We start from the raw sequence: 26,480 nt of genomic DNA on the forward strand, positions 1-26,480 counted from the left end.
TAGCAATCATGAATGTTTAATATCAAAGAGGCAGGAATATTCTACAGGAATTTTTCACATAGCTATGCAAATAAAAGCATAACAAATGAACGTTATTGTGGATAACTGTGAAGTAATTTAAAGGTAAATACATTTGTTGTATTCAAGACAATTTGTTATGACTATAAGACTATGTAACCACTGTAAACTATTTTTCTAAAACATTAATCCTGGGGCTGGGGATGTGGCTCAAGTGGTGGCGCGCTCGCCTGGCGTGCATGCAGCCCAGGTTCGATCCTCAGCACCACATACAAAGATGTTGTGTCCGCTGAAAAAAACTAAGAAAATAAATATTAAAAAATGAATAAATAAATAAAACATTAATCCTGAAATTAAGAAAGTTGAATATTATCAGAAACGTTATTAGAAATAAATCAGAAAGGCCCAGGGCGGTGGCGCATGCCTGTAATCCCAGCGACAGGAGGTTGAGGCAGAAGGATCCCAATTAGACAGGAGGATTGCAAATTCAAGGCCAGCCTCAGCAATTTAGCAAGGCGCTAAGCAATGAGACCCTGTCTCTAATAAAATACAAAATAGGGCTAGAGATGTGACTCAGTGGTCAAGTGACCCTGAGTTCAATCCCTGGTACCGGAATAAAAAAAAGAAAAAAGAAAGAAATCAGAAACCATTATCTTGTCCTCATTTAAAAATCTCCCTAGAGAGTTTTTTCCGCCATCTTGGAGCCTGTGGAGGCCTGCTGGGAACAGGACTTCTGAAAGACAGATATGTCTGGAAGGTTGTGGTGCAAAGCCATTTTTGCTGGCTATAAGCGGGGTCTCCGGAACCAAAGGGAGCACACAGCTCTTCTAAAAATTGAAGGTGTTTATGCCAGAGATGAAACCGAGTTCTATTTGGGCAAAAGATGTGCTTATGTGTACAAAGCAAAAAACAACACAGTGACTCCTGGTGGCAAGCCAAACAAAACCAGAGTAATCTGGGGAAAGGTAACTCGTGCCCATGGAAATAGGGGCATGGTTCGGGCCAAATTCCGAAGCAACCTTCCTGCTAAGGCCATTGGACACAGAATCCGTGTGATGCTGTAACCCTCAAGGATTTAAAATGGAAAATAAAGATGGATTTGTGTTCTTGTAAAAAAAAATAAATAAATAAATAAAAATCTCCCTAGAGAATGTGGCAAGTTCTGGCATCTAACATTAAGGACAAAATCAGTCTGAAAGTATCCAAAGAAAGATAAAAACAATAATAAAGAAGTGAGAAAGAGAATAGTTAATGGAAAACATGCTGTATTAGGAGTCAGGATATATATTTGGGCTTTGATTTACTAAGTTAACTTTTTTTCTTTCTGTTTTCCTTATCTATAGAATTAGAATGGCATTTGTCCTAGCAACCTCACAGAAGCTTTGTGATAGATATACGCAAATGGTTAATCAGATATTATTGCAAATAAAAATTGAGAAGAGATAAGGCTAAAGTGTAAAATAAGGAAGTACTGGTTTGCCAAGACAACATCATGATATCCAAAAACTGTAGAAATAATAAATGCACTCTGAAACTTGAAAATGGTAGGGAGAAATATTTAAATAAATGGGAGAAGGTGCTACAGAACATCAATACTTAAAAGTAGCAAGTTTCTGTTGTTATTGTTGTTGATATTTTCTGTTTTTTGTGGTACTAAAAATTGAACCCAGGCCTACTGTAACAATGAGCTACATCTCCAGCCCTTTTCATTTTTATTTATTCATTTTTAAATTTTGAGACAGTTTCACTAAATTGCCAAGGCTGGCCTCAAACTTACAGTCCTCCTGCCTCAGCCTCCTGAGTAGCTGGGCTTACACATGTACACCACCAAGGCAGCAAGTTTACAAAATACATTCAAGGCAAAGGAAAAAATAATAAAGGATTTATTTATTTGTTTGTTTATTGGCAGTACTAGGGATGAACTCAGGAGTACTTTACCCCTAAGCTACATCCTTAACCCTTTTTATATTTTGTTTTCACACAGTCTTACTAAATTGCCCAGGCTGGCCTTGAATTTGCAATCCTCCTGTCTAATTCTTCAGAGTTGCTGGGATTACATGTATGGGCCCAACTTCAAGAAGTGAAAGGGTAAAGTTTCTAAGCTGGAAAGCTTGAATGTAAAAGATTAGGTATTAAATTCCTCTGTTACACCCAGAACCTGGAATTCCTGAGATAGTTAAAACAACGCCCTACTGGCCATTTAGCCTAGGGCCCTGTGCAGTTTGTCACAGGGGCCGAACTAATCAGTTTGAATGTGTAACCCGCTTACGAATGACCAATCACCCCTGCCCGAGCTGTTCCCGCCAATGAATTTGCCAATCACATCTCAGAGTTGTTGTTCAATTTCCCCGAGCCTCATGATGATTTGTTCTGATGTATGCAAAGCCCACCGCCCTCTCCAAAAAGTGTACTTAAGCTCTGCTTGACCTTTGCTCTGGGCTCTGGGCTGCTCTCCCTCCTTGAGTGAGCACAGAGTCCCAGCACGCTGGAATGGATCCCCAATAAATCCCCTTTTGCCAATTGCATGGAGTAAGTCTCTTGTGTGGTCTCTCCCTCCGATGATCCGGGACTCCCCTTACAGAAGGATTTAAATAAATGAGGTAATAATAATAATAAAAAGAGATTATTTGGAATGTTTAGTTTTTCTCTAGTTCTTGCACACCCTGATTTTCCATTTCCATATGAAGTTACCATCTCTTTTTACCACTGACTGACTACATATAAAACAGGCCATTGACATGAACCAACAAGGAAACAATTTCCTTATAATTTTGTTGTTGTTCCTCTCTTAAAAACCATTTCCTTAAAGAGAAGAGGATGCTCTAATATCTTATTCTCATTTCTACTACCCCATCTATAGCTTTCTCATTTGAATAGATGACAACTCTGGCCTTCCAGGTGTTCAGGCCATTTATCACAGGGACTGTGCTTTCCCCTTTCTCTCTTCCCCACACATCCAGTCCTTCATTGAATGTTGTTGACTCCACCCTCAATATCACCCAGAAATCTATTAATTTTTACCACCAATATTGTTACCACAAATTCTGTTCCAAGTTACTATCATCTTCCCTCCTGGATTGTTTACAATTGCCTTCTAACTGGTCTCCTTGCTTGCTCTCTTGATCCATATAGCCTGTTTTCCACACAGCAGCCATACATGCATGTGTGTGTGTGTGTGTGTGTGTGTGTGTGTATGATCTCCTGCCTCAGCTTCTGGAACACCTGGGATTACAGGCATGTTTGTTTTGTCTTTTGGGAGAGCACCTCATTGTGTTGCACAGTCTCTCTTCAAAGGCCTGTATTCAAGTGATCCTCCTGCCTCAGCCGTTTTTAGCAGCTGTGTCTACAGGTGCATACCACCATGCCCAACTTTTTTTTTTTTTTACTTACATGATAGTATATACTTCTATTAACCTATGTAGCTTTTTCTTAAATTTTACTAAATCAAATTTTGAAGGAGAATTGTAATGCCAGATTCGTGGGACCCCAATAGACCTCCAGGAGCCAAATCCAATGCAACCACACAAGAGTCTTTATTGCAAGCTCTGAGCCTGGACTCACAACTGTTTCCAAGGCAGCGGTCCCAAGGAGTGAGTCCTGACCCTTAGTCACAACATCACACAGCAAATCATTTCAGACCGCAGGAAAATCAAACAACAACTCTTAACATTGATTAGCACATTCACTGGCAGGAACAGTTGGGTAAGGGTGATTGATTACTTCAGTGGTGGATACATTTGAACTGATTTGGTTTAGACCGAGAGGGGTTGCAAGAGTGTATTCACTAAACTGCAGGGTGGCTTAATCATGTTATCAATCACCGAAACTACTGGGAGGGTCACCAGACATTTCAGATATTTTCCCTGTCTCATGCTGATTGTTAGTTGTTATGGGGTTGCTGTGGGTCCTCACCTAGAGGAACTGAGTCAGGGACACCAGGCTCTGCAGATCCCTCCTTTTAAACAACTCAGAAGGGTGGGTATGTGCCTAGGAGCGTTCTGTGGGTTTTTCCTTTGGACAGGCCTTGAGGTAGAAACTGGTTTCTCAAAAATGAAGTCATCGGTTTCTCAGAATAAAAAAAGCATTCCTTATTTAATTTTTCTGCATCATCCTTTTTAAAATAGCAGCAATAAAACTGGTTTATAGGTGTATACCTATAACCCTAGCAACTCTGGAGGCTGAGGCAAGAGGATTGCAAGTTCAAGGCCGGCCTCAGCAACTTAGTGAGACCCTATCTCAAGTAAAAGTTAAAAAGACTAGGAATGTATCTCAATTGTAAGGCATCCCTGAGCTAAATCCCAAGTTACCAAAATAAATAAAAACATAAAATAACATAGCAGCAATCCCCAATCAGTCCTATCTATCCCCAACATTAGAGATACATTTATAATTTGGGAGCCATTTTTAACTGATTCCTCTTCCTCATCCCTCAAATCCAATCCTTCGCCAAATATGATTGACTCATCTTAAAATGATTTAATACCATGATTATGTCTTCTGTAAGGTCCTTGCTTAGCATCTGGGCAGTCATCTTAAGTGACAACCGCCATTTTCCCATCCAAGAACTTTTCTGGGAAAGCCTCACCACTCCCTCATACCAACCCAACCCTTAAACTGCCCGCATTAGGACCAACCTAGCTCTGGTCCCTGAGCCTGGCCCATAAAAGCTCCAAAATCCAAGCCTGTCCTGCCTCTCTTCACTATGGAGGGATGTGCCTTTGTCAGCTCTGATAAATAAACTATTGTGTGTATCTTTGCCTGGTCTCCGTCTTTCATTTCTTGCTCACTCATCCATTTCCAGGTTTCTTGCTTTCCTTTCATCTTCCTTCCATCTTTCAGAGGTTGATGCTCTAGTCACCAAACAGTGGTTTGGTCTCTTTCCTTTCCATACCACCCTGCTGACTGATGTATCTGTCTTCCAACAGATGTGACCTATCTGACCACAGTCCTTCACAGTATCTAATTTGCAATGCCTCCCTACTATCTGCAAAATGAAATATTATTTCTTCATAACAGACTTAGAAAATCAGGATCTGGCTCCTGCCTACTTTACCAACTTGAGCAATAACTTTAGATTTGAGCAATAGCAGGTAATTTGCCAAATATTATATTTGGTTTTTTTTAACATTTTTTTTGAGAGAGAGATAGAATTTTATTTTTTTTTTAGGAGAGAGAGAGAGAGAGAGAGAGAGAGAGAGAGAGAATTTTTAAATATTTATTGTTTAGTTTTTTTTGGCGGACACAACATCTTTGTTGGTATGTGGTGCTGAGGATCGAACCCTGGCCACACGCATGCCAGGCGAGCGCACTACCACTTGAGCCACATCCCCAGCCCTATTATATTTGTTTTCGTGAAGATCTCAAAGATCTCTAAAAAGCTTATTTATTTCATCCACCAGTTTATTTCCTAAGCATGTATTCTGATAATTTTTTTCTGATTTTTTATTAGGAAAAGTCATTTTAATAAAAATTACTATCAAAACTGCTAATTATCAGGTGTAGTGGTACACACCTATAGCTCCAGTGACTAGGGAGGGTGAGGTAGAAAGATTATAAGTTTGAGGCGGGCCTGGGAAACTTAGAGAAAACTTGTTTCAAAATAAAAACTAAAAAGTGTTGGATCTGTAGTTCATTGGTAAAGTGTTCCTGGATTCAATTCCTAATACAAAGAGGCTGGGATTGTAGCTCAGTGGTAGAGTGCTTACCTAGCCTGTGTAAGGCACTGGGTTCCAGCCTCAGCACCAAGCAAAAATAAATATAAATAAAATAAACCAAAAAAATATATATTTTTTTAATCCCAAAAAGAAAGAAAAAAAGCACAAAAAAGAAAAGAGAGAAAACTGCTAATCAAATTTTAATATTTTCAGAGAAACTCCAAAAATATTCCAAGCTTAACACTACAAATGAATTTAGTACCCATCACTAAGCCAAAACACATGAAACTGAGGAATCTCTGAAATAAAAGGGTTTAATGAACTGATATTACTGATATTAACCAGAAAAGGGGGGCTGGGGATGTGGCTCAAGCGGTAGCGTGCTCGCCTGGCATGCGGTTCGATCCTCAGCACCACATACCAACAAAGATATTGTGTCCGCCGAGAACTAAAAAATAAATATTAAAAATTCTCTCTCTCTCTCTCTCCTCTCTCACTCTCTCTTAAAAAAAAAAAAAAAAAAAAAAAAAACAGAAAAGGGCCAGGTTCTGTGACAAGTTTCTACAAACTACCGGCAGTAAGGCTGAAAATATGTCTCCTGGACCAAAGACGACATGATTAAACTATTGTGAATTCATTTGTTTATAGAGTACTTGTTCCAGGTGACTGCATTCAAAATTAGTCATAATTGGCTTAGACTTCAAAGGAATCAGTTGCTTTTAGTTTAGTTTTGTTTTTCAAATGGACAACTTGGGGAGATTATCTGGATGAGATTTAAATCAAGGTAAATTTTATTTACCTAACTTTACTGATAATGGAGTTCTCACATAAGACTCTGATAGAACCTGAAATACCTTTTAGTCATAGACATTATCTAACTGAAAGAATGTTCATTCCAAAGCTGAGTGTCTTCTGCCAAAACCAGGACTGGGAGAAAAAAGGAGCGACCAGATGAGGAAAGTGTCATGAGACCTCTAATGTCTATACACACCAATTGTAAGGGCCCAATTTTCCCAGCATGTATCTCACTTAGCCCAAGCAATTCTCATCAACTTCAAAGAGAGAGAGATATGCATCCACAGATCTGAGTTTGCAGTATCCAAGGCTTACTCAGCAGGAAGACTTAACTATAAATTATAATACCAGGCTTTTTTTTTTTTTTTTTTTAGCCAAATCAACCCTGGGTTTTGAACCTTTAGTTTTTGGAAACAATCAACTCTCCCTTACAATATTACATTTGCTTGATTTTATTTCATATACCTAAGATAAGCCATAGTTTAGGTTTATAGATTGATATGTAAAATGTGCACTGTAACTATATGCTATTCCACCATGTAGCTTTTTAGTGTCAAATCATCAAAATTTATTCTGAAGGTAATTTTATGCATAGCAAAGAGAAGCAGGAGATATAATTTCACATGTTTGCTGTTCAACAATTTTTAAAAATTCTGTTTACAAGTACTGTTTTTCAGCTTAATTTGATACTTTACTACCAGGTAAATTACCTTTTAATGTAATTACTTTTATATAATAATTATGATCTTGAAAGTCTGCAAAGTGATTAAAGGGTATTTTCTAAGAAATAGATTTTTGGAATTATGCAATTTTAAAATTATGCAATTTTTCTGTATATGGTTTTGATGTTTTATATATATAAAACATCAAAGATCTCATATATATATAAGGTAGACCTTTATAAATATCTAAGACTTTAGTTCTAATTTTTTTTTTTTGTACTGGGAATTAAAATCAGGAGCACTCGACCACTGAGCCACATTCCCAGCCCTGTGTTGTATTTTATTTAGAGACAGGGTTTCACTGAGTTGCTTAGCACCTTGCTTTTGCTGAGGCTGGCTTTGAACTCGAAATCCTCCTACCTCAGCCTCCCAAGCCGCTGGGACTACAGGCATGCACCACCACACACAGCTCTAATATGTTTTTTATCACAGATTTAAAAGTTGACGTAAGTATATCCCCATTATCTTTTTTTTTAGCATTTATTAGTTTTGACTCACTCTAGTATGTTATACACATCAGCACCTGTGCCCATTTAGCAAAAAATTTCAGTACAAATCACTCTGAATTGAATAGACATCTCTAAGAAGCATTACAATTGTTGCAATATTTTTAGAAACTGAAACAAGGAAATAAACAACTTCAGTAAAAGTGATTTAAATAACAAATAACGTATCTTTATAAACAGCTTATCTCCTTGAGAACAAAGAATAAACAAGAAGACAAGGGTTTTTTTTTTCCTTCCACTATTAAAGCAGATCACAATATGAATGGGTGAAATGTCATGAATAATTGGAGAAAATCACAGAGTAATCTTCGACAAAAACATCTGATTTATTTAAATTGTCACTGTTTGTCTTATTAGAACCTTTATTTAACCTTGTTATCCACAATGCAGTATTCAAGCTGGTTTATCAAAAATTTACTTTAAAACTAACCACATTTTGAAAATTTTGACTTTCTTAAGTGCAAGTTATGGTAACATAAACCTCTTATGGCAACTGTTTTACTTGAGACCTAATTAATGGACATTTATCCAATTGAATTCCCTTTGAAAGCCAGTGTTTGGAATTTAAATCAAGACGTTCAAAAGTTCTCTCCAGATTTAAGCTCAGGTGAATCATCAGGCATTCCACAATTAGATTTTTCCAGGTGCAACTTTCTTTCATTGTCCTTAGTTCTTGGTCCAGCCAAACACCACCAGTTATTCCTTATTATGGCAGTGAAGACTTCCTCCTACAATTTTCCAACCATATTCTTTCTAGATAATTTCTTTTTTGATTTCTATACAGATTCTAGCTGTTTCAGGGTTTCCCATGTATCTGGCACTATTCCAAAAGCTTTGCAAATAAGAATTCTTTCAATCCTCATAACCACCCTGTGAACCAGGCACTATTATTGTCCCTATTTTATATGTGAAGAAAGACAGATAAAGGAGAAATACCTTGTGTAAGATTACTTAGTCTAAGGATTTTGTCCATCTCCTTTATCAAGCCCACATTAAACAGAAAAGATTTGCTCACAGTATTGTCTTCACCTCATGTTTATATAAAATATAAATTCTAGCCAAGGGATATTTATAATATAAAAGCCAAACATGCCAGAATAGGAAGATGCAAATCATGCTAGCATTATGCACAATGGGCTAGAGAGGTTAGTGGAAACAGCTCTCTGCAGACTAATATTAACCAAACTAATGTCTAGCAGGGGTGGTGGTGAAGGGTGGGTAAGAAAGAAGAGAACAGGCCACTCAGAGTCATAACCCCAAGTTATAAGAAAAATAATACTACTTGTAGCAAAAAAGAATGTAAATACTGAGAATTGTTTCAGGGTAGATGAGATATGAGATTGATTTTACACAGATGGTTTGATTTAGTTGGTAGGGCAATAAACAGATAATAAATGGCGGCCTGTTGTGAGCGCATGGTGTGATGAGTGGCCAACGTTATACTGATGAGCTTATACTCCATGTTAAAGTAATTCTAGACTTGGAAGCATTGGAGAGCTTAGTGGACCAAACCTTGGTCCAACAGGCCTGGTCAGGCTCTCTGCCAAACCCAACCCAGGTGTTTGGGACAAATATAATTCCTTTGAGGATGTGTTCCTAAACAAAAAACTTCCTCTGCAAATACAAATGAAAATCAAACCTAAATGCATAGGAGTGTACATCCCTATAGCTAAGGCCTATCAATGACAAAATTGCAAAAATGTAAAGATCTTAATTGGCTTCCCTTTTGACTCTAGAAAAGGGTGATACTTCATTCCATAAAACAGATTAAGTAGTCCAATGAGCTGAGCAGAGGAGGTTGGTTTATAGACAGAAAAGGGCTGAAAAAAACAGAAACAAAAACCAAAAAGAACATTGGTAATTTCAGAGTTACTTTCTTTACAAGGCAGGAACAGGGAAACAAAACAATAGGAAATGCAGGTTACTTATGTGTGTGTATGTGTGTGTGTGTGTGTGTGTGTATGTGTGTGTGTGTGTGTGAGAGAGAGAGAGAGAGAGAGAGAGAAATAAGAGAGAACTTTTTACCAATTGAAATTGACATATTTGAGACTTTTGGTTTCCTGGTTTCTTAGAAGGCCAAATAAAAAGCTTAATTTCAGTTTGGTGACACAGAACTTTAGCATGAGTGACTCCATTGTTTTAGGCTGGTTTGTTGAAGCACAAATTTAGTCCAAAACAATGTCCTGCTGTAATTTTTACTAAACATGCCTTTCACTAGAACACTGTGCTATAAGTTTGGATCTGAAATGTTCCCTAAAGGCCTGAATGATAAAGGCTTAGTTGCCAGCCTGTGGCACTATTGGAGGGGTGAAACTTTTGAGATATGGGGCCTAGTGGAAGGAAGTCAGGTCATTGGGGATGTGCCCTCAAAAAAGGAATTTTGGGACCCCCATATCCTTCCTCTCTCATTTCACTTCCCAGTTGCCATAAAATGAACAGGTTTCCTCAGCCACATGCTCTCACCAGGATGTACTGTGCCACCTCTGGCCTGAAACAGCATGGCCAAGTGACCATGGACTGAAACCATGAGCCAAAATAACCTTTTTTTTTTTTTTTTTTTTGGTGCCAGGGATTAAACCCAGGGGTGTTTAACCACTGAGTCATATCCCCACCCTTTTTTTATATTTTATTTAGAGGCAGAGTCTCACTGAGTTGCTTAGGGCCTCAATAAGTTTTGAGGCTGGCTTTGAACTTGAGATCCTCCTTGACGGGAAAGTGAGGAACGAGAGATGGGTAAGTGAAAAATGAAAAGAGAGAGACCAGGCAGAGATACATATGAGAGTTTATTTGTCAGAGCTAACAAATAAAGGCCATCACTCTATAGGAGAGAGAGGCAAAACAGGCTTGAGTTCTGGGACTTTTATGAGGGAGGCTCAGGAATCAGAGCTGGGCAGGTCCTAATGCAGGCAGTTACGAGTTGGGTTGGTATGAGGGAGTGGTGAGCCTTTCTCAGAAAGGCCCGTGGGCAGGAATGCAAAATTTTTTCCTTAAAATGGCAGCTGACATTTAAGATTGCGGTCCAGATGCTAAGCAAGAACCTTATACTACTGTCTCAGCCTCCTGAGCTGTTGAGATTATAGGCATGTGCCACCACACCCAGCTAACCTTTTCCCTTTTAAGTTGCACATTTCATGTATTTGGTAATAGAAAACTAGGTAACACACACTGACACCAATTCAGTCAGTTTGCTAGTCCATCTCCTAATAGGAGTGGTAGTGCATACTGACATTCTCTCTGACCTGGCATCTCACAGAGCAGTTCTTAGTTGTACCTTCTTTGGTTCAAACCAAAGAAACAGTATGACTATTTCTCAAATTCATTCAATGTCTTCCCCCTGCTTTATTTTACTTCTGTCAGAGTGATCTTTTGAAACTAGAGATTAACTCATTCCTTCAATGGTTCCTTTTTGAATATCTTTAGATAATGTCCAAAACCATATATGTGGACTGTAATGTCCTTCAGGGTTTTGTTTCTTTGGTCTTAGTTCCTGTCATGTTGTACTTTCATTCTACTACGTCCTGAACTACATGTAGTACCCTCGATGGGCCATGCCTTTCCTTTCCTCTGGTGCTCTTCATTGTTTAGCCCTATCTTTGGATTGTATTTCCCTCACAGTCACATCAGATCAGAGGCAACTTGCCTAACACGAGTCACAGACCAGTGGTAGAGTACTTGCCTAGCATGCACAAGGCCCTAGACTCCATTCCCAGCACACACACACACACACACACACACAAAAAAAAAAAAAAAAAAAAGCAGAAAAAGGACCAGGACTGATGATACACACCTATAATCCCAGGGATTTAGAGAGGCTGAGATAGGAGGATTGAAGGTTCAAGGCCTCAGCAACTCAAAAAGGCCTTAAGCAAATTAACGAGACCCTGTCTCTAAATTAATTAATTAATTGCTAGAACAGAACAAAACAAAACCCCCCATCAACTTCATGTCTTCCTTTCATTATTGCTTCTTTCTGGAATTCTTCCCCTACTACCCTTCTCTCAAGACTGTGCCATATGGCTCTTTTCATACTCTAAGGACAAGGCTTGTTCATTTTTTATGCCCCTATGACTAAACTGAATTCTAGAAGAAAAATGGTACCTTGTTTACCATCTTCCCTCCTCCTCATGCTCTGCACCCCCACTCCAGCATTTGACATAGTTTTCTTAATATACATTTGTTAAATGTACGGCCAAAAGGGTCCCAGAATCTTAAGGGGGACACATTTATTCAAAGAAAACACAGGATTCCATTGGTCCTGAAATGGGACTTTCTTTCACACCTTGCCAATTAATCATATACTGAGAAACCAGCCTCTACCTCAGAGCAAAGCCTGTCCAAGGAGGGGGGCATGACCCTTGTCCTTGGAAAGACCCACAGAACACTCCTAGGCACCACCTTGCTGAGTTGTTTATCTTCTTTTTTTTTTTTTTTAAGGACTGAGTGAGAGGGGCAGAGAGAGAGAATTTTAATATTTATTTTTTAGTTCTCGGCAGACACAACATCCTTGTTTGTATGCGGTACTGAGGATCGAACCGGAGCCACAGGCATGCCAGGCGAGTGGTGCCACTGCTTGAGCCACATCCTCAGCCCATAGAGTTGTTTATCTACAAATAACAGGAGAGATCTGCTGTGCCAGGTGTCCCCGACTCAGTCAGGCTTGGTGAGGACCCATAGCAATCCCCTAGCAACCATCAATCAGCATGAGATAGGGAAAATACCTGGGATGCCAGATGACCCTCTCAGTAGTTTATGGTGGTTTATAACACGTTGGGAAACCATGTAGTTTAGCTTGTACACCCCTCATGACTTAAACCAATCAGTTCAAACGAATCTCCCTCTTCGACTAACCAATCACCCTTATCCAACTTGTTCCCACCAGTGAATGTGTTAATCTGTTTTAGAGTTGTTTTATGATTTTCCCATGGTGTGTGATCGATTTGCTAAGAGATGCTATGATGTATGTGAAGTCCCTGCCTTCCCCAAAGAGTGTATAAAACTGCTGCAAACCCTGGGCTCGGGGCCTCTCAGCGTCACCAGTTGCTGTGTGTGCGCACAGAGGACTGAGCTAGCTCGCAATAAACACCTCTTTGCTGCTTACATCGATTTTGGTCTCTGGTAGTCTTTTGAGGGTCCGAATTCGAGCATAACAATACATCTTCCATTCTTGAGATTCTCTACATCCTGGCTACTCAGTGTGGTCTGGGGATGATAACATTAGCATTACCCAAGAACTTGTTAGAAATGCAAAATCTCAGGCCTTGCTTCATAATTCCTGAATCAAAATCTGCATTTTTCAAGGTGATTTGTATGCATTTTTCTGTTTGAGAAATATTACTCTACAAAACATTGGTGATTTTTTATTCAGAAAGTTGGTAATTCACCTTCTCAAGAGAAAGAACAGGCTGCCAGGCATAGTGGTGTTCCTGTAATCCCAGCAATTTAGGAGACTGAGACAGGAGGATCTAAAATTCAGGGCCAGACTCAGCAACTAAGTGAGGTCCTAAGCAACCCAGTGAAACTCTGTCTCAAAAAAAAAGAGCCAGAAATGTGGGCTGGCGTTGTAGCTCAGAGGTACAGCACTCACCTAGCATGCGTGGGGCACTGGGTTTGATCCTTAGCACCACACAAAAATAAAGGTTTTGTGTCCACATACAACTAAAAAATAAATATATTTTTTTAAAAAGCCTGGAATGTAGCTCAGCAGTTAAGTGCCCCTGGGTTCAATATGGGGGGGGGGGGCGGGGAGAAAGAGGAGGAGAAGGAAGGAAAAAAGAGAGAATGCCTGCAAGAGAGAAAAGGAATAGACTGGGCATGGTGGTGTATACCACCATGTCAGGAGGCTGAGGCAGGAGAATTGAAAGTTCAAGGTCAGCCTCAGCAATTTAGCAAGACATGTTTCCAAATAAAACATAAAAAGATTGAGGGATATAAATTCAGTGGTTAAAGTGCCCCTGGATTGAATCCCCAGTAACAGAGAGAGAACAGAAAAGCTTGGTTCCCAAAGGTCTGGTATCTGAGGATCTTTTTATTTCTACCCTGATCTAGATTTATACTAATTTGGTTTTACATGGTTGAAATCACTCACTTTATATTGTAACAGGGGTTCACTTGATACTTTGACTATAACCCTTGTGGCTTTGAAACTTACATATTTTTCCCAATCTTCTTTTCCTTAAACTTCTCCTTTCTGATCTCTCCTCCCTAACCTCATTTTTTTGGAATCACCTCTATAAAAACCCCCTATTCCTGCTGATGGGCAAAATCACAGCCTTTGGGACAGGAGTCTCCTGTGTTTCTCCCTTGGTAGCAAAGCAATAAACCTTTTTCCTTTTTCTCAAAACCTTGTCCTCGTTATTGGATTGGCACTGGGGACAAGGACTAAGCTTTTGGCACATTTTGATGCTGAAAGGGTTCTCCCAACCTCAACAGGAATCCTGTGTCACTGGGGTAGTTTTTGTACCAAGAAATTGATACTACTGGAGACAGAAATTGTTCATTGTCATGGCTGCCTTTGACTCTTCCAGACTTTGGATCCAGCATCTCTCTTGGAGGAATCCCTTCTCTTCTAAACATAGGCTTGCGTTACTTTCCTTAATATGTTTAGCCATTGGCTAAGAACAGCCTGTGCAGAGTGTAGTTTTGGCGCCAATGCAGTAATGAATTTCAGAGCACAGTAGCTGAGGCCATAAGTTAATTATGCTTTCTGTAGTTAGAGATCTAAGAGGCACAATCTCATGGCTACTACTAAGAGTAAGAAGAAGATTTAAAAAAGAATAATTGATGGAGAAAATTTTGAAAAAAGCAAGAGAAGGTGTTAAATAAACAAAGCAAGAGAAGGTGTTAAATAAAATCAGCTGTGTACTGTTTGATTTATCAATATATAAAGGTCACTAAATCACAAAACATATAACAGAGAACTTGTGTATGTTTTAGAATAGTCACTTATAAAGCCTCCTGGAGTAGGGAATAAGACCCCTCAAAGGGCATGATTAAAAGAAAAAAGATGGACACTAAACTCCCTCACCTACTAAGAGTGAGGGTCAAGTTACTAGTAGGCTCATTTTGCTGAGAGGGAAATGAAAGGGCTTTGTCTTTCTGACTCCTGCTTCTAGTAACATTTAGCCTCTTCTCTAAATAAAACTGAACAAATATACAAAAATCAGTGTAAAGATGTGTTCACCTAAAGTATTTGCTTCCCAGAGATAGGAAACTCTTGGTACAGAGAGCAACTCATGTGTTGTATTAATTTCTCCCTTACAATGGAAATAAAAGGTCACTCTAGTGTTTGTGTTACTAGGGATTGAACCCAGGGGTGCTTTACCACTGAGCAACATCCATAGTCACCCCCATTTTTATTTTTTATTTTGAGATAGTCTTGCTAAGTTGCTGAGGCTGGCTTCAAACTTGTGATCTTCCAGACTCAGCCTCCCTCCCAAGAAGCTAGGATTATAGGCATGCACCACTGTGTCCGGCTAGTGGTTAGCACTGACAGAAGGCAACTATCTGATATGCTACTAGAATAAATCAAGATGAAAAGGACCTTGAGGTTCAGAGTATAGCTTAGTAGTAAAGAATGTGCTTAGTATATGTGAAGTTATGGGTTTGACCACCAACACCACAAAAAAAAAGAAATAAGAAGGGCCTTTCATGGGTCCAGTCTCAAAGGACCTCAAACAACATTAATGGCATCTCCAAAGTTGTATTATATGCATTTATGATTCTTTTGACATCAGCTTGGTTGGTTTGTTTGCTTAAGAGATGGGGTCTTGTTAGTTGCCCAGGCTGATTCCAAACTCCTTAGCTTGAGCAATCCTCCTAATTAAGGCTCCAAAATAGCTTGGACTACACATGCACACCATTGCGTCTGGGTATTTTAACAGTAGTCCCCTTTATGCTTTGAATATAGACCTTGCTGCTCTGCAACTGCAACTTATTTTTTAAATGGACATGTTTCTTTTCCTCTTTCCCTCCTCCCTAATCTTCCCCATCCCTAATCTCAGGGGAAACAGGATTACCTTTCTTCTCTATCCTAAGCAGGGTTATCTGTCCTTTATTATTATTATTAGGTACCAGTGACTGGACATAGGTGTGCTTAACCACTGAGTCACATCCCTAGTGTTTTTTGTTTTGAGACAGGGTCTCACTAAATTGTTTAGGGCCTTGCTAAATTGCTGAGGCTGGCTTTGAACTTGCAATCCTCTTGCCTCAGCCTCTGGAGAGTTGCTGGGATACAAGCATGCGCTACCACGCCTGGCAAGTTATCTGTGCTTGAGCACACACCAACCACAGGAGTTAAGTAGTTCAGACTTGAGGATAGCACCACAAAGTTTAAGAAATTATTATCTCCCAAATTAACAAGTATACAACTCGGGACAGAGAACATGTGAAACATTGCCTTTGATTCAACTTTTTACAAAACTGTTCCTTGATAGGCAGAACCACAGTCTCTGGGACAGAAGTCCCCTATGTTTCTTCTTTCTTGCAAAGCTATAAAACTTCTTTTTCCATTTTTCTTAAATCATTTCCTCCTTATTAGACTGGCATTAGGAACACAGATCAAGCTTTCAGTAACAGTATCTAACAATTCAATTCAATTCTGACATTGACTATTGGGAATTAGGGCAGATTGACAGGTTAAGGGTCAGTCCCAGATGACTATTGAAAATGGGAAAATGGTATGTTCTACACAGCTGACTACAGATTTGGGAAGTCTCATAAACTTTCCCCTCAAATTCAAAAATTTGACTCATAGAACTCAGAAAAATACTTAAATTTTCTGTTTATTATAAAAAATACATGGCTGGGGTTGTAGCTCAGTGATAGAGCTCTTGCCTAGCATATGTGAGGCACTGGATTCGATTCTCACCACCACATATAAATATATAAAGTCCCATGATAACTTAAAATAAATAATAAATAAATAAAGATATAACTCAGGTTCAGTACCGAGTGTCTTTGTGGAGTGTTGGTGCGCTGCTTTACGGCTAAATCGTGGTGACTGGTGGTTGGCAGCCTCTTCACATTCAATAACAGGTACTAGCCTTAAAGAGTTTTGGACCTGGTCAAAATGCAGATCTTTGTGAAGATCTGACTGGCAAGACCATCACACTGGAAGTGACACCTGAATGGCAAGACCATCACCATGGAAGTGGAGCCCAGTGACACCATTGAGAATGTGAAGGCCAAGATGGAGGATAAAGAAGGCAGAGGCTCATCTTTGCAGGCAAGCAGCTGGAAGATGGCCGCACTCTGAGTACAACATCCAGAAAGAGTCCACTCTGCACCTGGTCCTTTGTCTGAGGGGTGGCTGTTAATTCTTCTGTCTGCATTTTTGGTGTGCAGTGATAGTATTATGCTGCACATAGCCATTTGCCCCAATATAAGTTTAGAAATTACTAGTTTCAGTAATAGCTGAACCTGTCCAAAATGTTAATACAGTTCTGTTGCATGGTAGCAAAAAAAAAAAAAAAAAAAGATATAACTCAGGAATAGCCAAATTGAAGAGATTCTTAGAGCGCTCACGTTCCCCCCAAGGAGCACATCTTTCCCAGCCAGCACATTAGTATGTTCACTAATTTGGAAACTCAATCTTGTTCAAGAGTGTTGTATTTTGTTTTGTTTTGTTTTGCTGATACTGGAAATTGAAGCCAGGAGTTGAAGCTCTACCATTGAACAACATCTCAGCACTTTTTATTTTTTAAGACTGGATTTCGCTAAATTGAGGAGGCTAGCCTTGAATTTACAATCCTGCTTCAGCCTCCCAAGAAGCTGAGATTACAGGCATGCACCAATGAGCCCTGGAAAGGTTATCTGTGGTATATTTCAGATAACATCTGGAAGCTGGCCTCAGAAGACTAGAGACCTTTAGTCCCTTTTCTCTGGTGATTAACCTTTCCTAGTTAATGAGACAACAACTGCATTCCTTCTGGGAAGAGGGGTTCAGGGGAACTTTTTGCTTTGGGAGATAGTAAGAGATAGGACAGCTGGCATGACCCATGCCTGTAATCTCAGGGGCTCTGGAGGCTGAGGCAGGAGGATTGCAAGCCTCAGCAATTTAGCAAGGCCCTCAGCAATTTAGCGAGGCCATCTTCAAATTAAAAATTAAGCCATGTGTGGTGGTGCATGCCTGTAATCCCAGAGGCTCAGGCTGAGGCAGGAGGATCCAGAGTTCAAACTCAACCTCAGCAATTTAGCGAGGTGCTAAGCAAATGAGGGTTGGGGATGTGGCTTAGTGGTTAAGTGTCCCTTAGTTCAATCCCCAGTCAAAAAAAAAAAAATTAAAAGGGCTGGAAATGTAGGTCAGTGGTTCAATACCTGCCCCCCCCCCAAGGAAACAAAAAAGGGAGACAGAAAGACAAGACAGTAGGGTGGGGTAGTCAGAGAGAAACTTTGAGATTGCTCCTATGGTTCACCATATTTTGGGTTTGGGGATATAGTTTTCACAGCCCCAACACTACCGAGAGCCTCTCCTTGACCAAAGTTTAGTTAACTTTGAGCTTTCTTCTCTACATCTTTATTTTGGCTTTCCATGTTCATCCTTGCTGAGTCCAGTAACAGCAAGAATCTAACTAAATCAGTTTAGAAAGAACCCTCACCCTTGATATCTGATAAAATTGTTCATCTCCCATCTGTTTTGTCTAAGTCCTTGGCCTGCCTTTAGTAATAATCCTGTTAGGTCGGTTTAGCAAGAATCCTCATACTTTGATGATTCCTGTTAGTAATTTTCCATCCACTGATCCCTCACCCTGTTCCTTGGCTATAAAGCCCCATTTGTCTTTGCCATATTTATATCATGAGCCCATTCTCTCCCTCTGATTGTAATATTTATGACCCCTATTGCAATTATCTTTTTTAATATTTATTTTTTAGTTGTAGGTAGACACAATATCTTTATTTCATTTTTATATGGTGCTAAGGATTAAACACAGTGCCTCACATGTGCTAGGTGAGCACTCTACCACTGAGCCACAACCCCAGCCCCTGCAATAATCTTTTTTTTTTTAATATTTATTTTTTTGTTTTAGGTGGACACAATATATTTATTTTTATGTGGTACTGAGGATCAAACCCAGTGCCTTGCGCATGCCAGGCCAGCACACTACCACTTGACCCACATCCTCAGCTGCTGAGGGCCATTGCCAAGTAGGAATGACGCATCGAAATTTCCTTGCCAGCGTACCCCATGTTAAATGGACTTGCCTTGGACATTGCATGTGTCTTTGAGAAAGGTGACCCTGCTCAAGGACCAGGGTGGATCCAGGATTAGGGTGTATCCTGCAGGTTTTAGAAAGTATCTGGGTTTAAGACAATTTGGGTTTAGGGTGTTCCTGGTTTAAGGTAATCCGGGTTTAGGGAAGTTGCAGGTTGAAGGTTATTCCTGCTGGGAGTAGGGCGTGCCTGCTGCCTGAGTTCCTGTTGAGTTCTCCTGGAATTGAGAAAGTTTTGGGACATGAATTGTGCGGGAGAACTTGGATTTCCCCTGAACGTGTTTGTAGAGGCCGGTGTGAGTTCGGGAATAAAGAATTGCTGTTTGAATGTACAAGGTGTATGGTGGCTCGTGATCTTGTGCCCAGCAAAGACTGCGGCACTCAGCCCCTGCAATAATCTTGAATAATGGTCTTTCTTACCATTTTAATAATTCAGAAGCTGTTAAAGGATTTCCAGGTGCAGTGGCACACTCCTGTAATATTTATTTTAGCTACTCAGGAGACTGAGGCAGGAGGATCACAAGTTCAAGGCCAGCCTTGAGGACTTAGTGAGACCCTATCTCAAAAAATAAAAAGGTTGGGGATGTGGCTCAGAAATAGAGTACCCCTGGGTTCAATCCCCAGTACCAAAGGAAGGAAGGAAGGAAGGAAGGAAGGAAGGAAAGAAGGAAGGAAGGAAGGAAGGAAGGAAGGAAGGAAGGAAGGAAGGAAGGAAGGAAGGAAGGAAGGAAGGAAGGACAAATGAACAACAATCTGAAAAAAAAAGGCAAAGGATTTGAAAAATTAGGATACATGCACATACACAAAGGAAACATGAATGGCTAGTAAACATGTGCAAAGATGCTCAGTTGTATTCAAAATAAGAAAAATACAAATAAGGATAGTTTATTAAGCAATGTGGTTGTGCGTGCCTGTAATCTCAGCAATTCAGGAGGCTAAGGAAAGTGGATTCCAAATTCAAGTCTCAGCAACTTGGTAAAACCCTGTTCCAAAATAAAAAATAAAAAGGACTAAGGATATAACCCAGTGGTAGAGTGCCTATGGTTCCAATCCCCTGTACCAGGAAAAAAAAGAGGATACTTTTCAGATTAGTAAAGATAAAAAATCTATAACACATTGTGAAATGAAGCCATAGACCCACATGCATATCCATACAATGTTAAACAGAGTGTCAATCAGTAAAACCTGCACAGAAGGAAATTTTGCAATATCCTCAAAATTATAAATGTGTATACGTTCTGACCTAGTAATTCCATTTATAAGAATTTATCCTGCAAATATATTTCCATTTGTGTGCTATGACTGGCATAGTCAAGGTTATTCATTTAACACTATCATAGTGAAAGACTAATATTACCATATATATCTGACAGTAGGGTACAAATTAAACATGTCACATCATAATGGAATACTTTGATACTGTACAAATGTAAACTATTCATCTGTTGACCTAAATATCTGAATCTATCTATACCATTAAAGAAGGCAAGGTACAAAAGTACTGTGGGTCCTATGGTACCATTTGTTATATATGTGTGTATGGATGGATATATATACATATACAAATACATGTTAGATATATTTACACATATATTGTACCTGCTAGAATATTTCTAGAAGGATACAAAGATAAGAAACTAGGAATATTGCTATTAACAGAAAAGGAAATTAGAAGATGGCTGGAGATAGCAAGGGATTAAAGGCAGATTTTTTAATGAATGCCATTAAATACATTTTGAATTTGAAGTCATGTAAAAACTTTAAAATTTAACAATCTGAGCCAGGTGAGGTGGCACACACCTGTAATCCCAAGAAGGCTGATGCAGGAGGATCACAAGAAAGGCCCTGCCTCAAATTAAAAAATAAAAGGGCTAAGGATGTAGCTCAGTGTTAAAGCACCCCTGAGATCCATCCCCAGTACTGAAAAAACAAAATAAATCAAAATTTTAATTTAACAAACTGAGTTGGGTGTGGCTTTGGAGACTGAGGCGGGAGGATTGCAAGTTCAAAGCTAGCCTCAGCAATTCAGCAAGGCCCTAAGCAATTTAGTGAGACCCTGTCTCAAAATAAAAAATAAAAAGGGCTGAGATTGTGGCTCAGTGGTTAAGAGCCCCTGGGTTCAATCCCTAGCAACTCCTCCCACCCCCACCCCCCAAAAATGAGGCTGTTAAGAACAGCCTCAGCAATTTAGTGAGACACTGTGTCAAAATTAAAACAAAACATACAAAAAACAGAGCTGGGCATATAGATCAGTGGTAAAGTGTCCCTGAGTTTAATCCTCAATACTGAAATCAATAAATTAATTAATTAACAAACTGTGTCTGGCATGGAGGGCCATGCCTGTAATCCTAGTTACTTCAGGAACTGAGGCAAGAGGATCAAAGTTTTTGTTTGTGTGTCTGTTTTGTGGTACTAGGGATCTAACCCAGAGGTGCTCTACCACTGGGCTACAATCCCAGCTCTTTTTATTTTATTTTGAGAAAGGATCTTGCAAAGTTGTCCAGGCTGGCCTGGAGTTCAGCGGATAAAAAGTGTAAGACAAGCCTGGGCAACTAACTTAGTGAGACCTTGTCTCAAAATGAAAAAAAAAAAAGAGCTGGGAGTTATTAGGTGAGGTGGCTCAGACCTATAATCTCAGTGATGCAGGAGGCTGAGCCTGAAGGATTGCAAGTTTGAGACCAGCCTCGGCAATTTAGTGTAAACAACTTAGCAAAACTCTATCTCTAAATAAAAAAATAAAATGGAGTGGTGATGTAGCTCAGTGGCAAAGTGCCCCAGGTTCAATCCCAGTACCAGAAAAAAAAAGAAAAAGGAAAAAAAAAAAAAGACCTGGAGATATAGCCCAGTGATAGAGTGTCTCTGAGTTCAATTCACCTCCCTCAATAAATAATAAATAAAACTAACAAACTAGGCTGGGGATGTGGCTCAGCAGTAAGTAGTATTTAGTATGTGAAGTCCTGGTTTTAATCCTTAGCACAGTGGCTGTGGATATAGCACAGTCGATAGAGTGCTTGCCTTGCATGTGTAAGTCCTGGGTGGTTCAATCTCCAGCACCATCAAAAAAAAAAAAAAAAAAAAAAAAAAGAAAAAAAAATCTATAAATTCACAGCACAACAAATAACAATAGTAATAAATTTAGCTATCATAACACAGTGCTTATAATTTTCCTCAAAACCACAGTTGAATTTGACAGATTCTCCAAAACCAGAAATGGAATTCTGGGAATAACTCTTATTGTAAATAGTCTTTTGCTGGTAGAGTGGAGTATACTGAATTTCATGGCTTTTACTTTATGCAGCAAAAATGATGATTACCTGCTGAGAGTCTAGGAGTTTGAAATGTGAAAACAGGAAAAAATAAGGGATTTCTGAGGTGTATTAAAGGGTCAACTGAAGTCAGAAACCATAAATTTGCTTAGGTGCCAGTTCATTTGGCATTTTCTTCAGGAATGCTCAATACCTGGGAATAGGATTTTAGGAAGTGGGTCAGGGTGTGATTATTAAGATGTTTTGAATTGGAAAAATGATATAAAAGAGCCTAAGCTGGCCCGTGAGAAGTCGACAGGTTTCTAGATTTGTCACAATTCCAGAGTAGGACTCTTTGGAGTCCAGCTGCTTTGGTTTTGTGGTTTTCTTTAAAGGTGATTAGATTTGGCGTAGTGATACATAGAATCAAGCTCCCAAGTTATGGGTTGTTAAAACAGATCCTGAAAAGACTCATTAAAATGAAAATTATAATTCCCAGCACCCCAAAATAGAAAATATAAACTCTTTCATCAGGCAGCACCCCCTTTTGCCTATAAAAAGTATTTGTGGGAAATTAAATTACTATCAATTGACTGGTCAGTGAGCTCAGAAGAGGTATTGATAATCATGATGAAAAGACACACCAAATAATGATAATCTAAAACATTCCTCAAGTGATACTCATGTTAGGGTGCCCACAGTAATACTATCCCACTGACAAATTATTTTTCTAGAATTAGACTATTTACAAAAACAAACTTGATTAGTATTATCTGCAACATTTTAGCCCATCCTTTAGAAGATGCTCATCAAGCTGGTATATATCCTTTTACACTATTCTTCATGCACATTCAAACATGTATGAATATATAAATCATATTTTACCCTCCATTAGGGGCTGAGATACAGCCCCTAAATGACTGTGTTTTTTATCATTAATGAATTATCTACATGTACAAACACAAAAGATAAAAAATATTTGTAGATCTTCACTGATATTTTTTTCTCTTAGAGATTTACCCTTTTCCTTCCCAGAGCAATGCTTTCCTGTGCATATTGCGAAGTAAAGATAGAAGATGCAGCAAAAGTGGTTCAAAAGGAGGTCGAGTTGGCTTTTTGTTTAGGAGAACCAAAAAGAAAGAAAAAGGTTTTGAGATTAGAGGGGTGAACAGGTAAGGTTTCTAAGGATGTGCAGAAGGAAGTGGAAGTTATGGAAATAGTGAGCAGACCCGAAAGGACACGGACACAGAAAGCAGTGCTCACTAGGAAAGCACAGTCAGCCTGTAGGGTCCCTGTGAATGGGTACTGAACGTGACCTTGGTTCTGTAACAGCATGATCATTCATTCCTCTCTTGTAGTTAGAGCCCTTTTTTGGTGATGGTGTTTCATTCCTTCTGATTATTCTACATGGTCAGCCTTTGCAGATTTTATCTAAATGACTCAGTTTCTCAAAGAACCAGATTTTAGTTTTGATCATCTCTGTTGTATTTTATTTGTTTAATTCCTTGCTTGCTTTTTTTCAACATCTTTATTATGCCCTTCTTCTATATTTGTTTCTTCCGTGCTCTTTTCCTAGCTTTCTGAGTTGACTGTTTAATATCTTTATGTTAACTTTTTAAAGAAATGCATGTTACATTATAAATCTCCAAGTGCTGCATAAAAAACAGTAAAATCAGCTGCATTTTGCTAATTTATAAATGTGTCAAAATTCTAATTTTTATGAATTAGAATGTAGAGTACTTGCCTCAGATACATAAGCCCTGGGCTCAATCCCCAGCACCCCCCCACACACACACAAAAGTATGAATATAAATGGACATATATACATTGACAGGGTTTTGTTTACCAAAATGAGAGCATGGCTTTTTTTTTTTTTTTTTTGACAGTCCTGGGGATCAAACTGAGGGCCTCAGGCATAGTAGAAAAGAGCTCTACCACTGAGCCACATCCCCTGCTCATTCCTTTTCTTGTGTTTGTATGGTGTTGGGAGTAGAACCCAAGGTCTCCAGAGTGTCAGGAAAGCAACACAGCACTCAGCCACACACTACAAAAGGATCATGGTTGATAGAATATTTTGTAATCTTCATTTACTAATATGGATAATTCTCTTCCAATTCCAATTATAAAAAAGAGATTCTAATATTCTGCTAAATAAACCCAGAACTAACTTATTTGCTTGATTGTATAATTTACCACTGTTTGACTATACTATAATTCAAACATTTTCTTATTAAAAATTTTTTTTAGTTGTAGATGGACACAATTCCTTTATTTTTAAAATTTTTATGTGGTGCTGGGGATGGAACCCAGTATCTCATGATGCTAGGCAACTGCTCTATCACTGACCAATCATATTGTGATTCTAATTGATTTAGGATGGGATTACATTTTTTGTTATGCCTCCCTAACCAGAACATGAACTTTTTTTGTGTAGATTTTTAAAAATATTTTTTAGTTGTAGTTGGACACAATGCCTTTATTTTATTTATTTTTATGTGGTGCTGAGGATAGAACCCAGGCCCTTGCACTCTAGGTGAGCACTCTATCGCTGAGCCACAACCCCAGCCCTATAGATTTTTTTTTGAGACAGGATCTCACTGAGTTCCTCAGGATGGTCTCCAACTCTTGTGCTCAAGTGATCTTTCTGTCTCATACCCTGTCAAATTGCTGGAACTACAGGTGTGAACCATTGTGCCCAGCTGGTTTATGTCTTTAATAAAATTTCAGTTGTGTTTTGATAGATTCTGTGCCTTCCTTCCTAGATATTGTACTTTTGGTTGCTGTTGTGAATAGGATATATGTATTTTTTTCTTGGCTTTTGATAATTTCCTTCTCTATCCCAATTAGACATTGCCTAGACAAAGGAAAGCTATTAATTTGTTATTTTCAGCCAGCTACTACATTCTCTTGTTAATTCTAGTAGCTTATCTTTTGGCAGTCCTTTGTAATTGACTTATTTACCTTTTTATATCCAGTACCTAGAATTCGAACACCAGAAGGTCTTTTTCGAACAAATAATTGTTAAGTTTTCTGGAAAATAATCTACATCATGCTTAAGTAATTGTGTGTGTATGTGTGTGTGTGTGTGATGCTGGGGATTGAACCCAGGGCCTTGCATGAGAGGCAAGCGCTCTCCAAATGAGCTATATCCCCAGCTCTGATCTTTATTTATTTATATGTGGTGCTGAGATTAGAACCCAGTGCCTCACACATGCAAGGCAAGTGCTCTACCACGGAGCTACAACTTCAACCCCTAAATAATTTTTTCTTATTCCAACATTTCTTAGTGTTATCAAGAAGGTTGCTATAGCTGGGTGCAATGGCATATGCCTGCAATCCCAGAAACTGGGAAAGCTGAGGTAGGAAAAGGACAAATTCAAGGCCAGCCTGGGCAACATATGGGGGACTCTGTCTCAAAAAATAAGAAATACAAAGGATCTAGGGATGTAGCTTAGTGGTAGAGCACCCCCGGGTTCAAACTCCAGCACCAGAAAAAAAAAGCTATTATGAAATTTTTTTTTCTGCTTAAGGGACAGATAAAAGTGATCAGAGTTACTGAAGTTTGTTATTTTTAAAATGTTGAAATCATTGAGAGAAGAACTATTGAGGTAGAGATTGAAATGTATCCTATCTCAACGTTCACAACCTGCATTTTAGGATCTTTTTTCCATTTTTTTATGAAGGCTTATTTAACTAAATATCAATAATAGCAGACACATATACCACTTCTTTCAAAACTTACACGAGACTTCCTGGGAAACCAAAGAGTGCCAGTTACCCAGAAGGATCCTCGAGGCAGCTTTCAGCCTGTTCACTATCTTATTTTTAGAGAGCAGACATATAGCCGGTTTGATGTTAGTGCTTTGCTTCTGCTAGTTTTCAAAACCTCTATTCCCCCTTTTTACTGCCTTCGGTTTATCAATCTAACCACAGGTCTGGTGAAACTCAGGCTCATGGCCAGACTACCTGAGGCATTAAAAACTACCTAGAGAGGCATTTTCAGGGGTTCACTGTGGAGCGGTGGGAATGTTAGCTCATGGTTGAATAAGTTTTGTTTACATTTGCGGTCCTACCGCCCCTACCTTGCGGTTTAACTTTTGCCCCCAAACCTCCAAGACCGCTCAGACCGTTTCCGGCGCCCAGCGACCCCCGCGCCGGGTCCAGACAGGCACCAGGAAACCGGAAGCTCCCGCCCCCGGGCGTCTGGCCCTCCAGCATGCGGGCCCCTCCCGGCGGCGCGCTCGTCCGGTGCATTGTGGGCACTGTAGTTCGTTTGGAACCCGCTCGCTACACGTCCCGCGACGCTGCTTGTACTCAACCCCTTGCGGGCAGT

At 39.4% G+C, this 26,480-nt stretch overlaps 1 long non-coding RNA gene and 1 pseudogene across 2 annotated transcripts; one reads left to right on the plus strand and one right to left on the minus strand.

Annotated features, from left to right (window-relative positions):
* On the minus strand, nt 1-26,435 carry LOC144366130 (uncharacterized). 2 transcript variants are annotated; one of them, XR_013424984.1, is made up of 2 exons: nt 26,230-26,435; nt 1-307 (listed from the first exon to the last, which is right to left on the minus strand). It is a non-coding gene; the product is annotated as an uncharacterized LOC144366130 (long non-coding RNA). The 2 variants fall into 2 exon arrangements; XR_013424983.1 differs by having other exon boundaries at nt 1-317.
* LOC144366129 (large ribosomal subunit protein eL33 pseudogene) lies at nt 708-1,110 on the plus strand (annotated as a pseudogene).
* Nucleotides 26,436-26,480: the final 45 nt, after the last annotated feature.

This window comes from Ictidomys tridecemlineatus, chromosome 8 (genome assembly GCF_052094955.1).
Source record: "Ictidomys tridecemlineatus isolate mIctTri1 chromosome 8, mIctTri1.hap1, whole genome shotgun sequence".
Lineage (NCBI taxonomy): Eukaryota > Metazoa > Chordata > Mammalia > Rodentia > Sciuridae > Ictidomys > Ictidomys tridecemlineatus.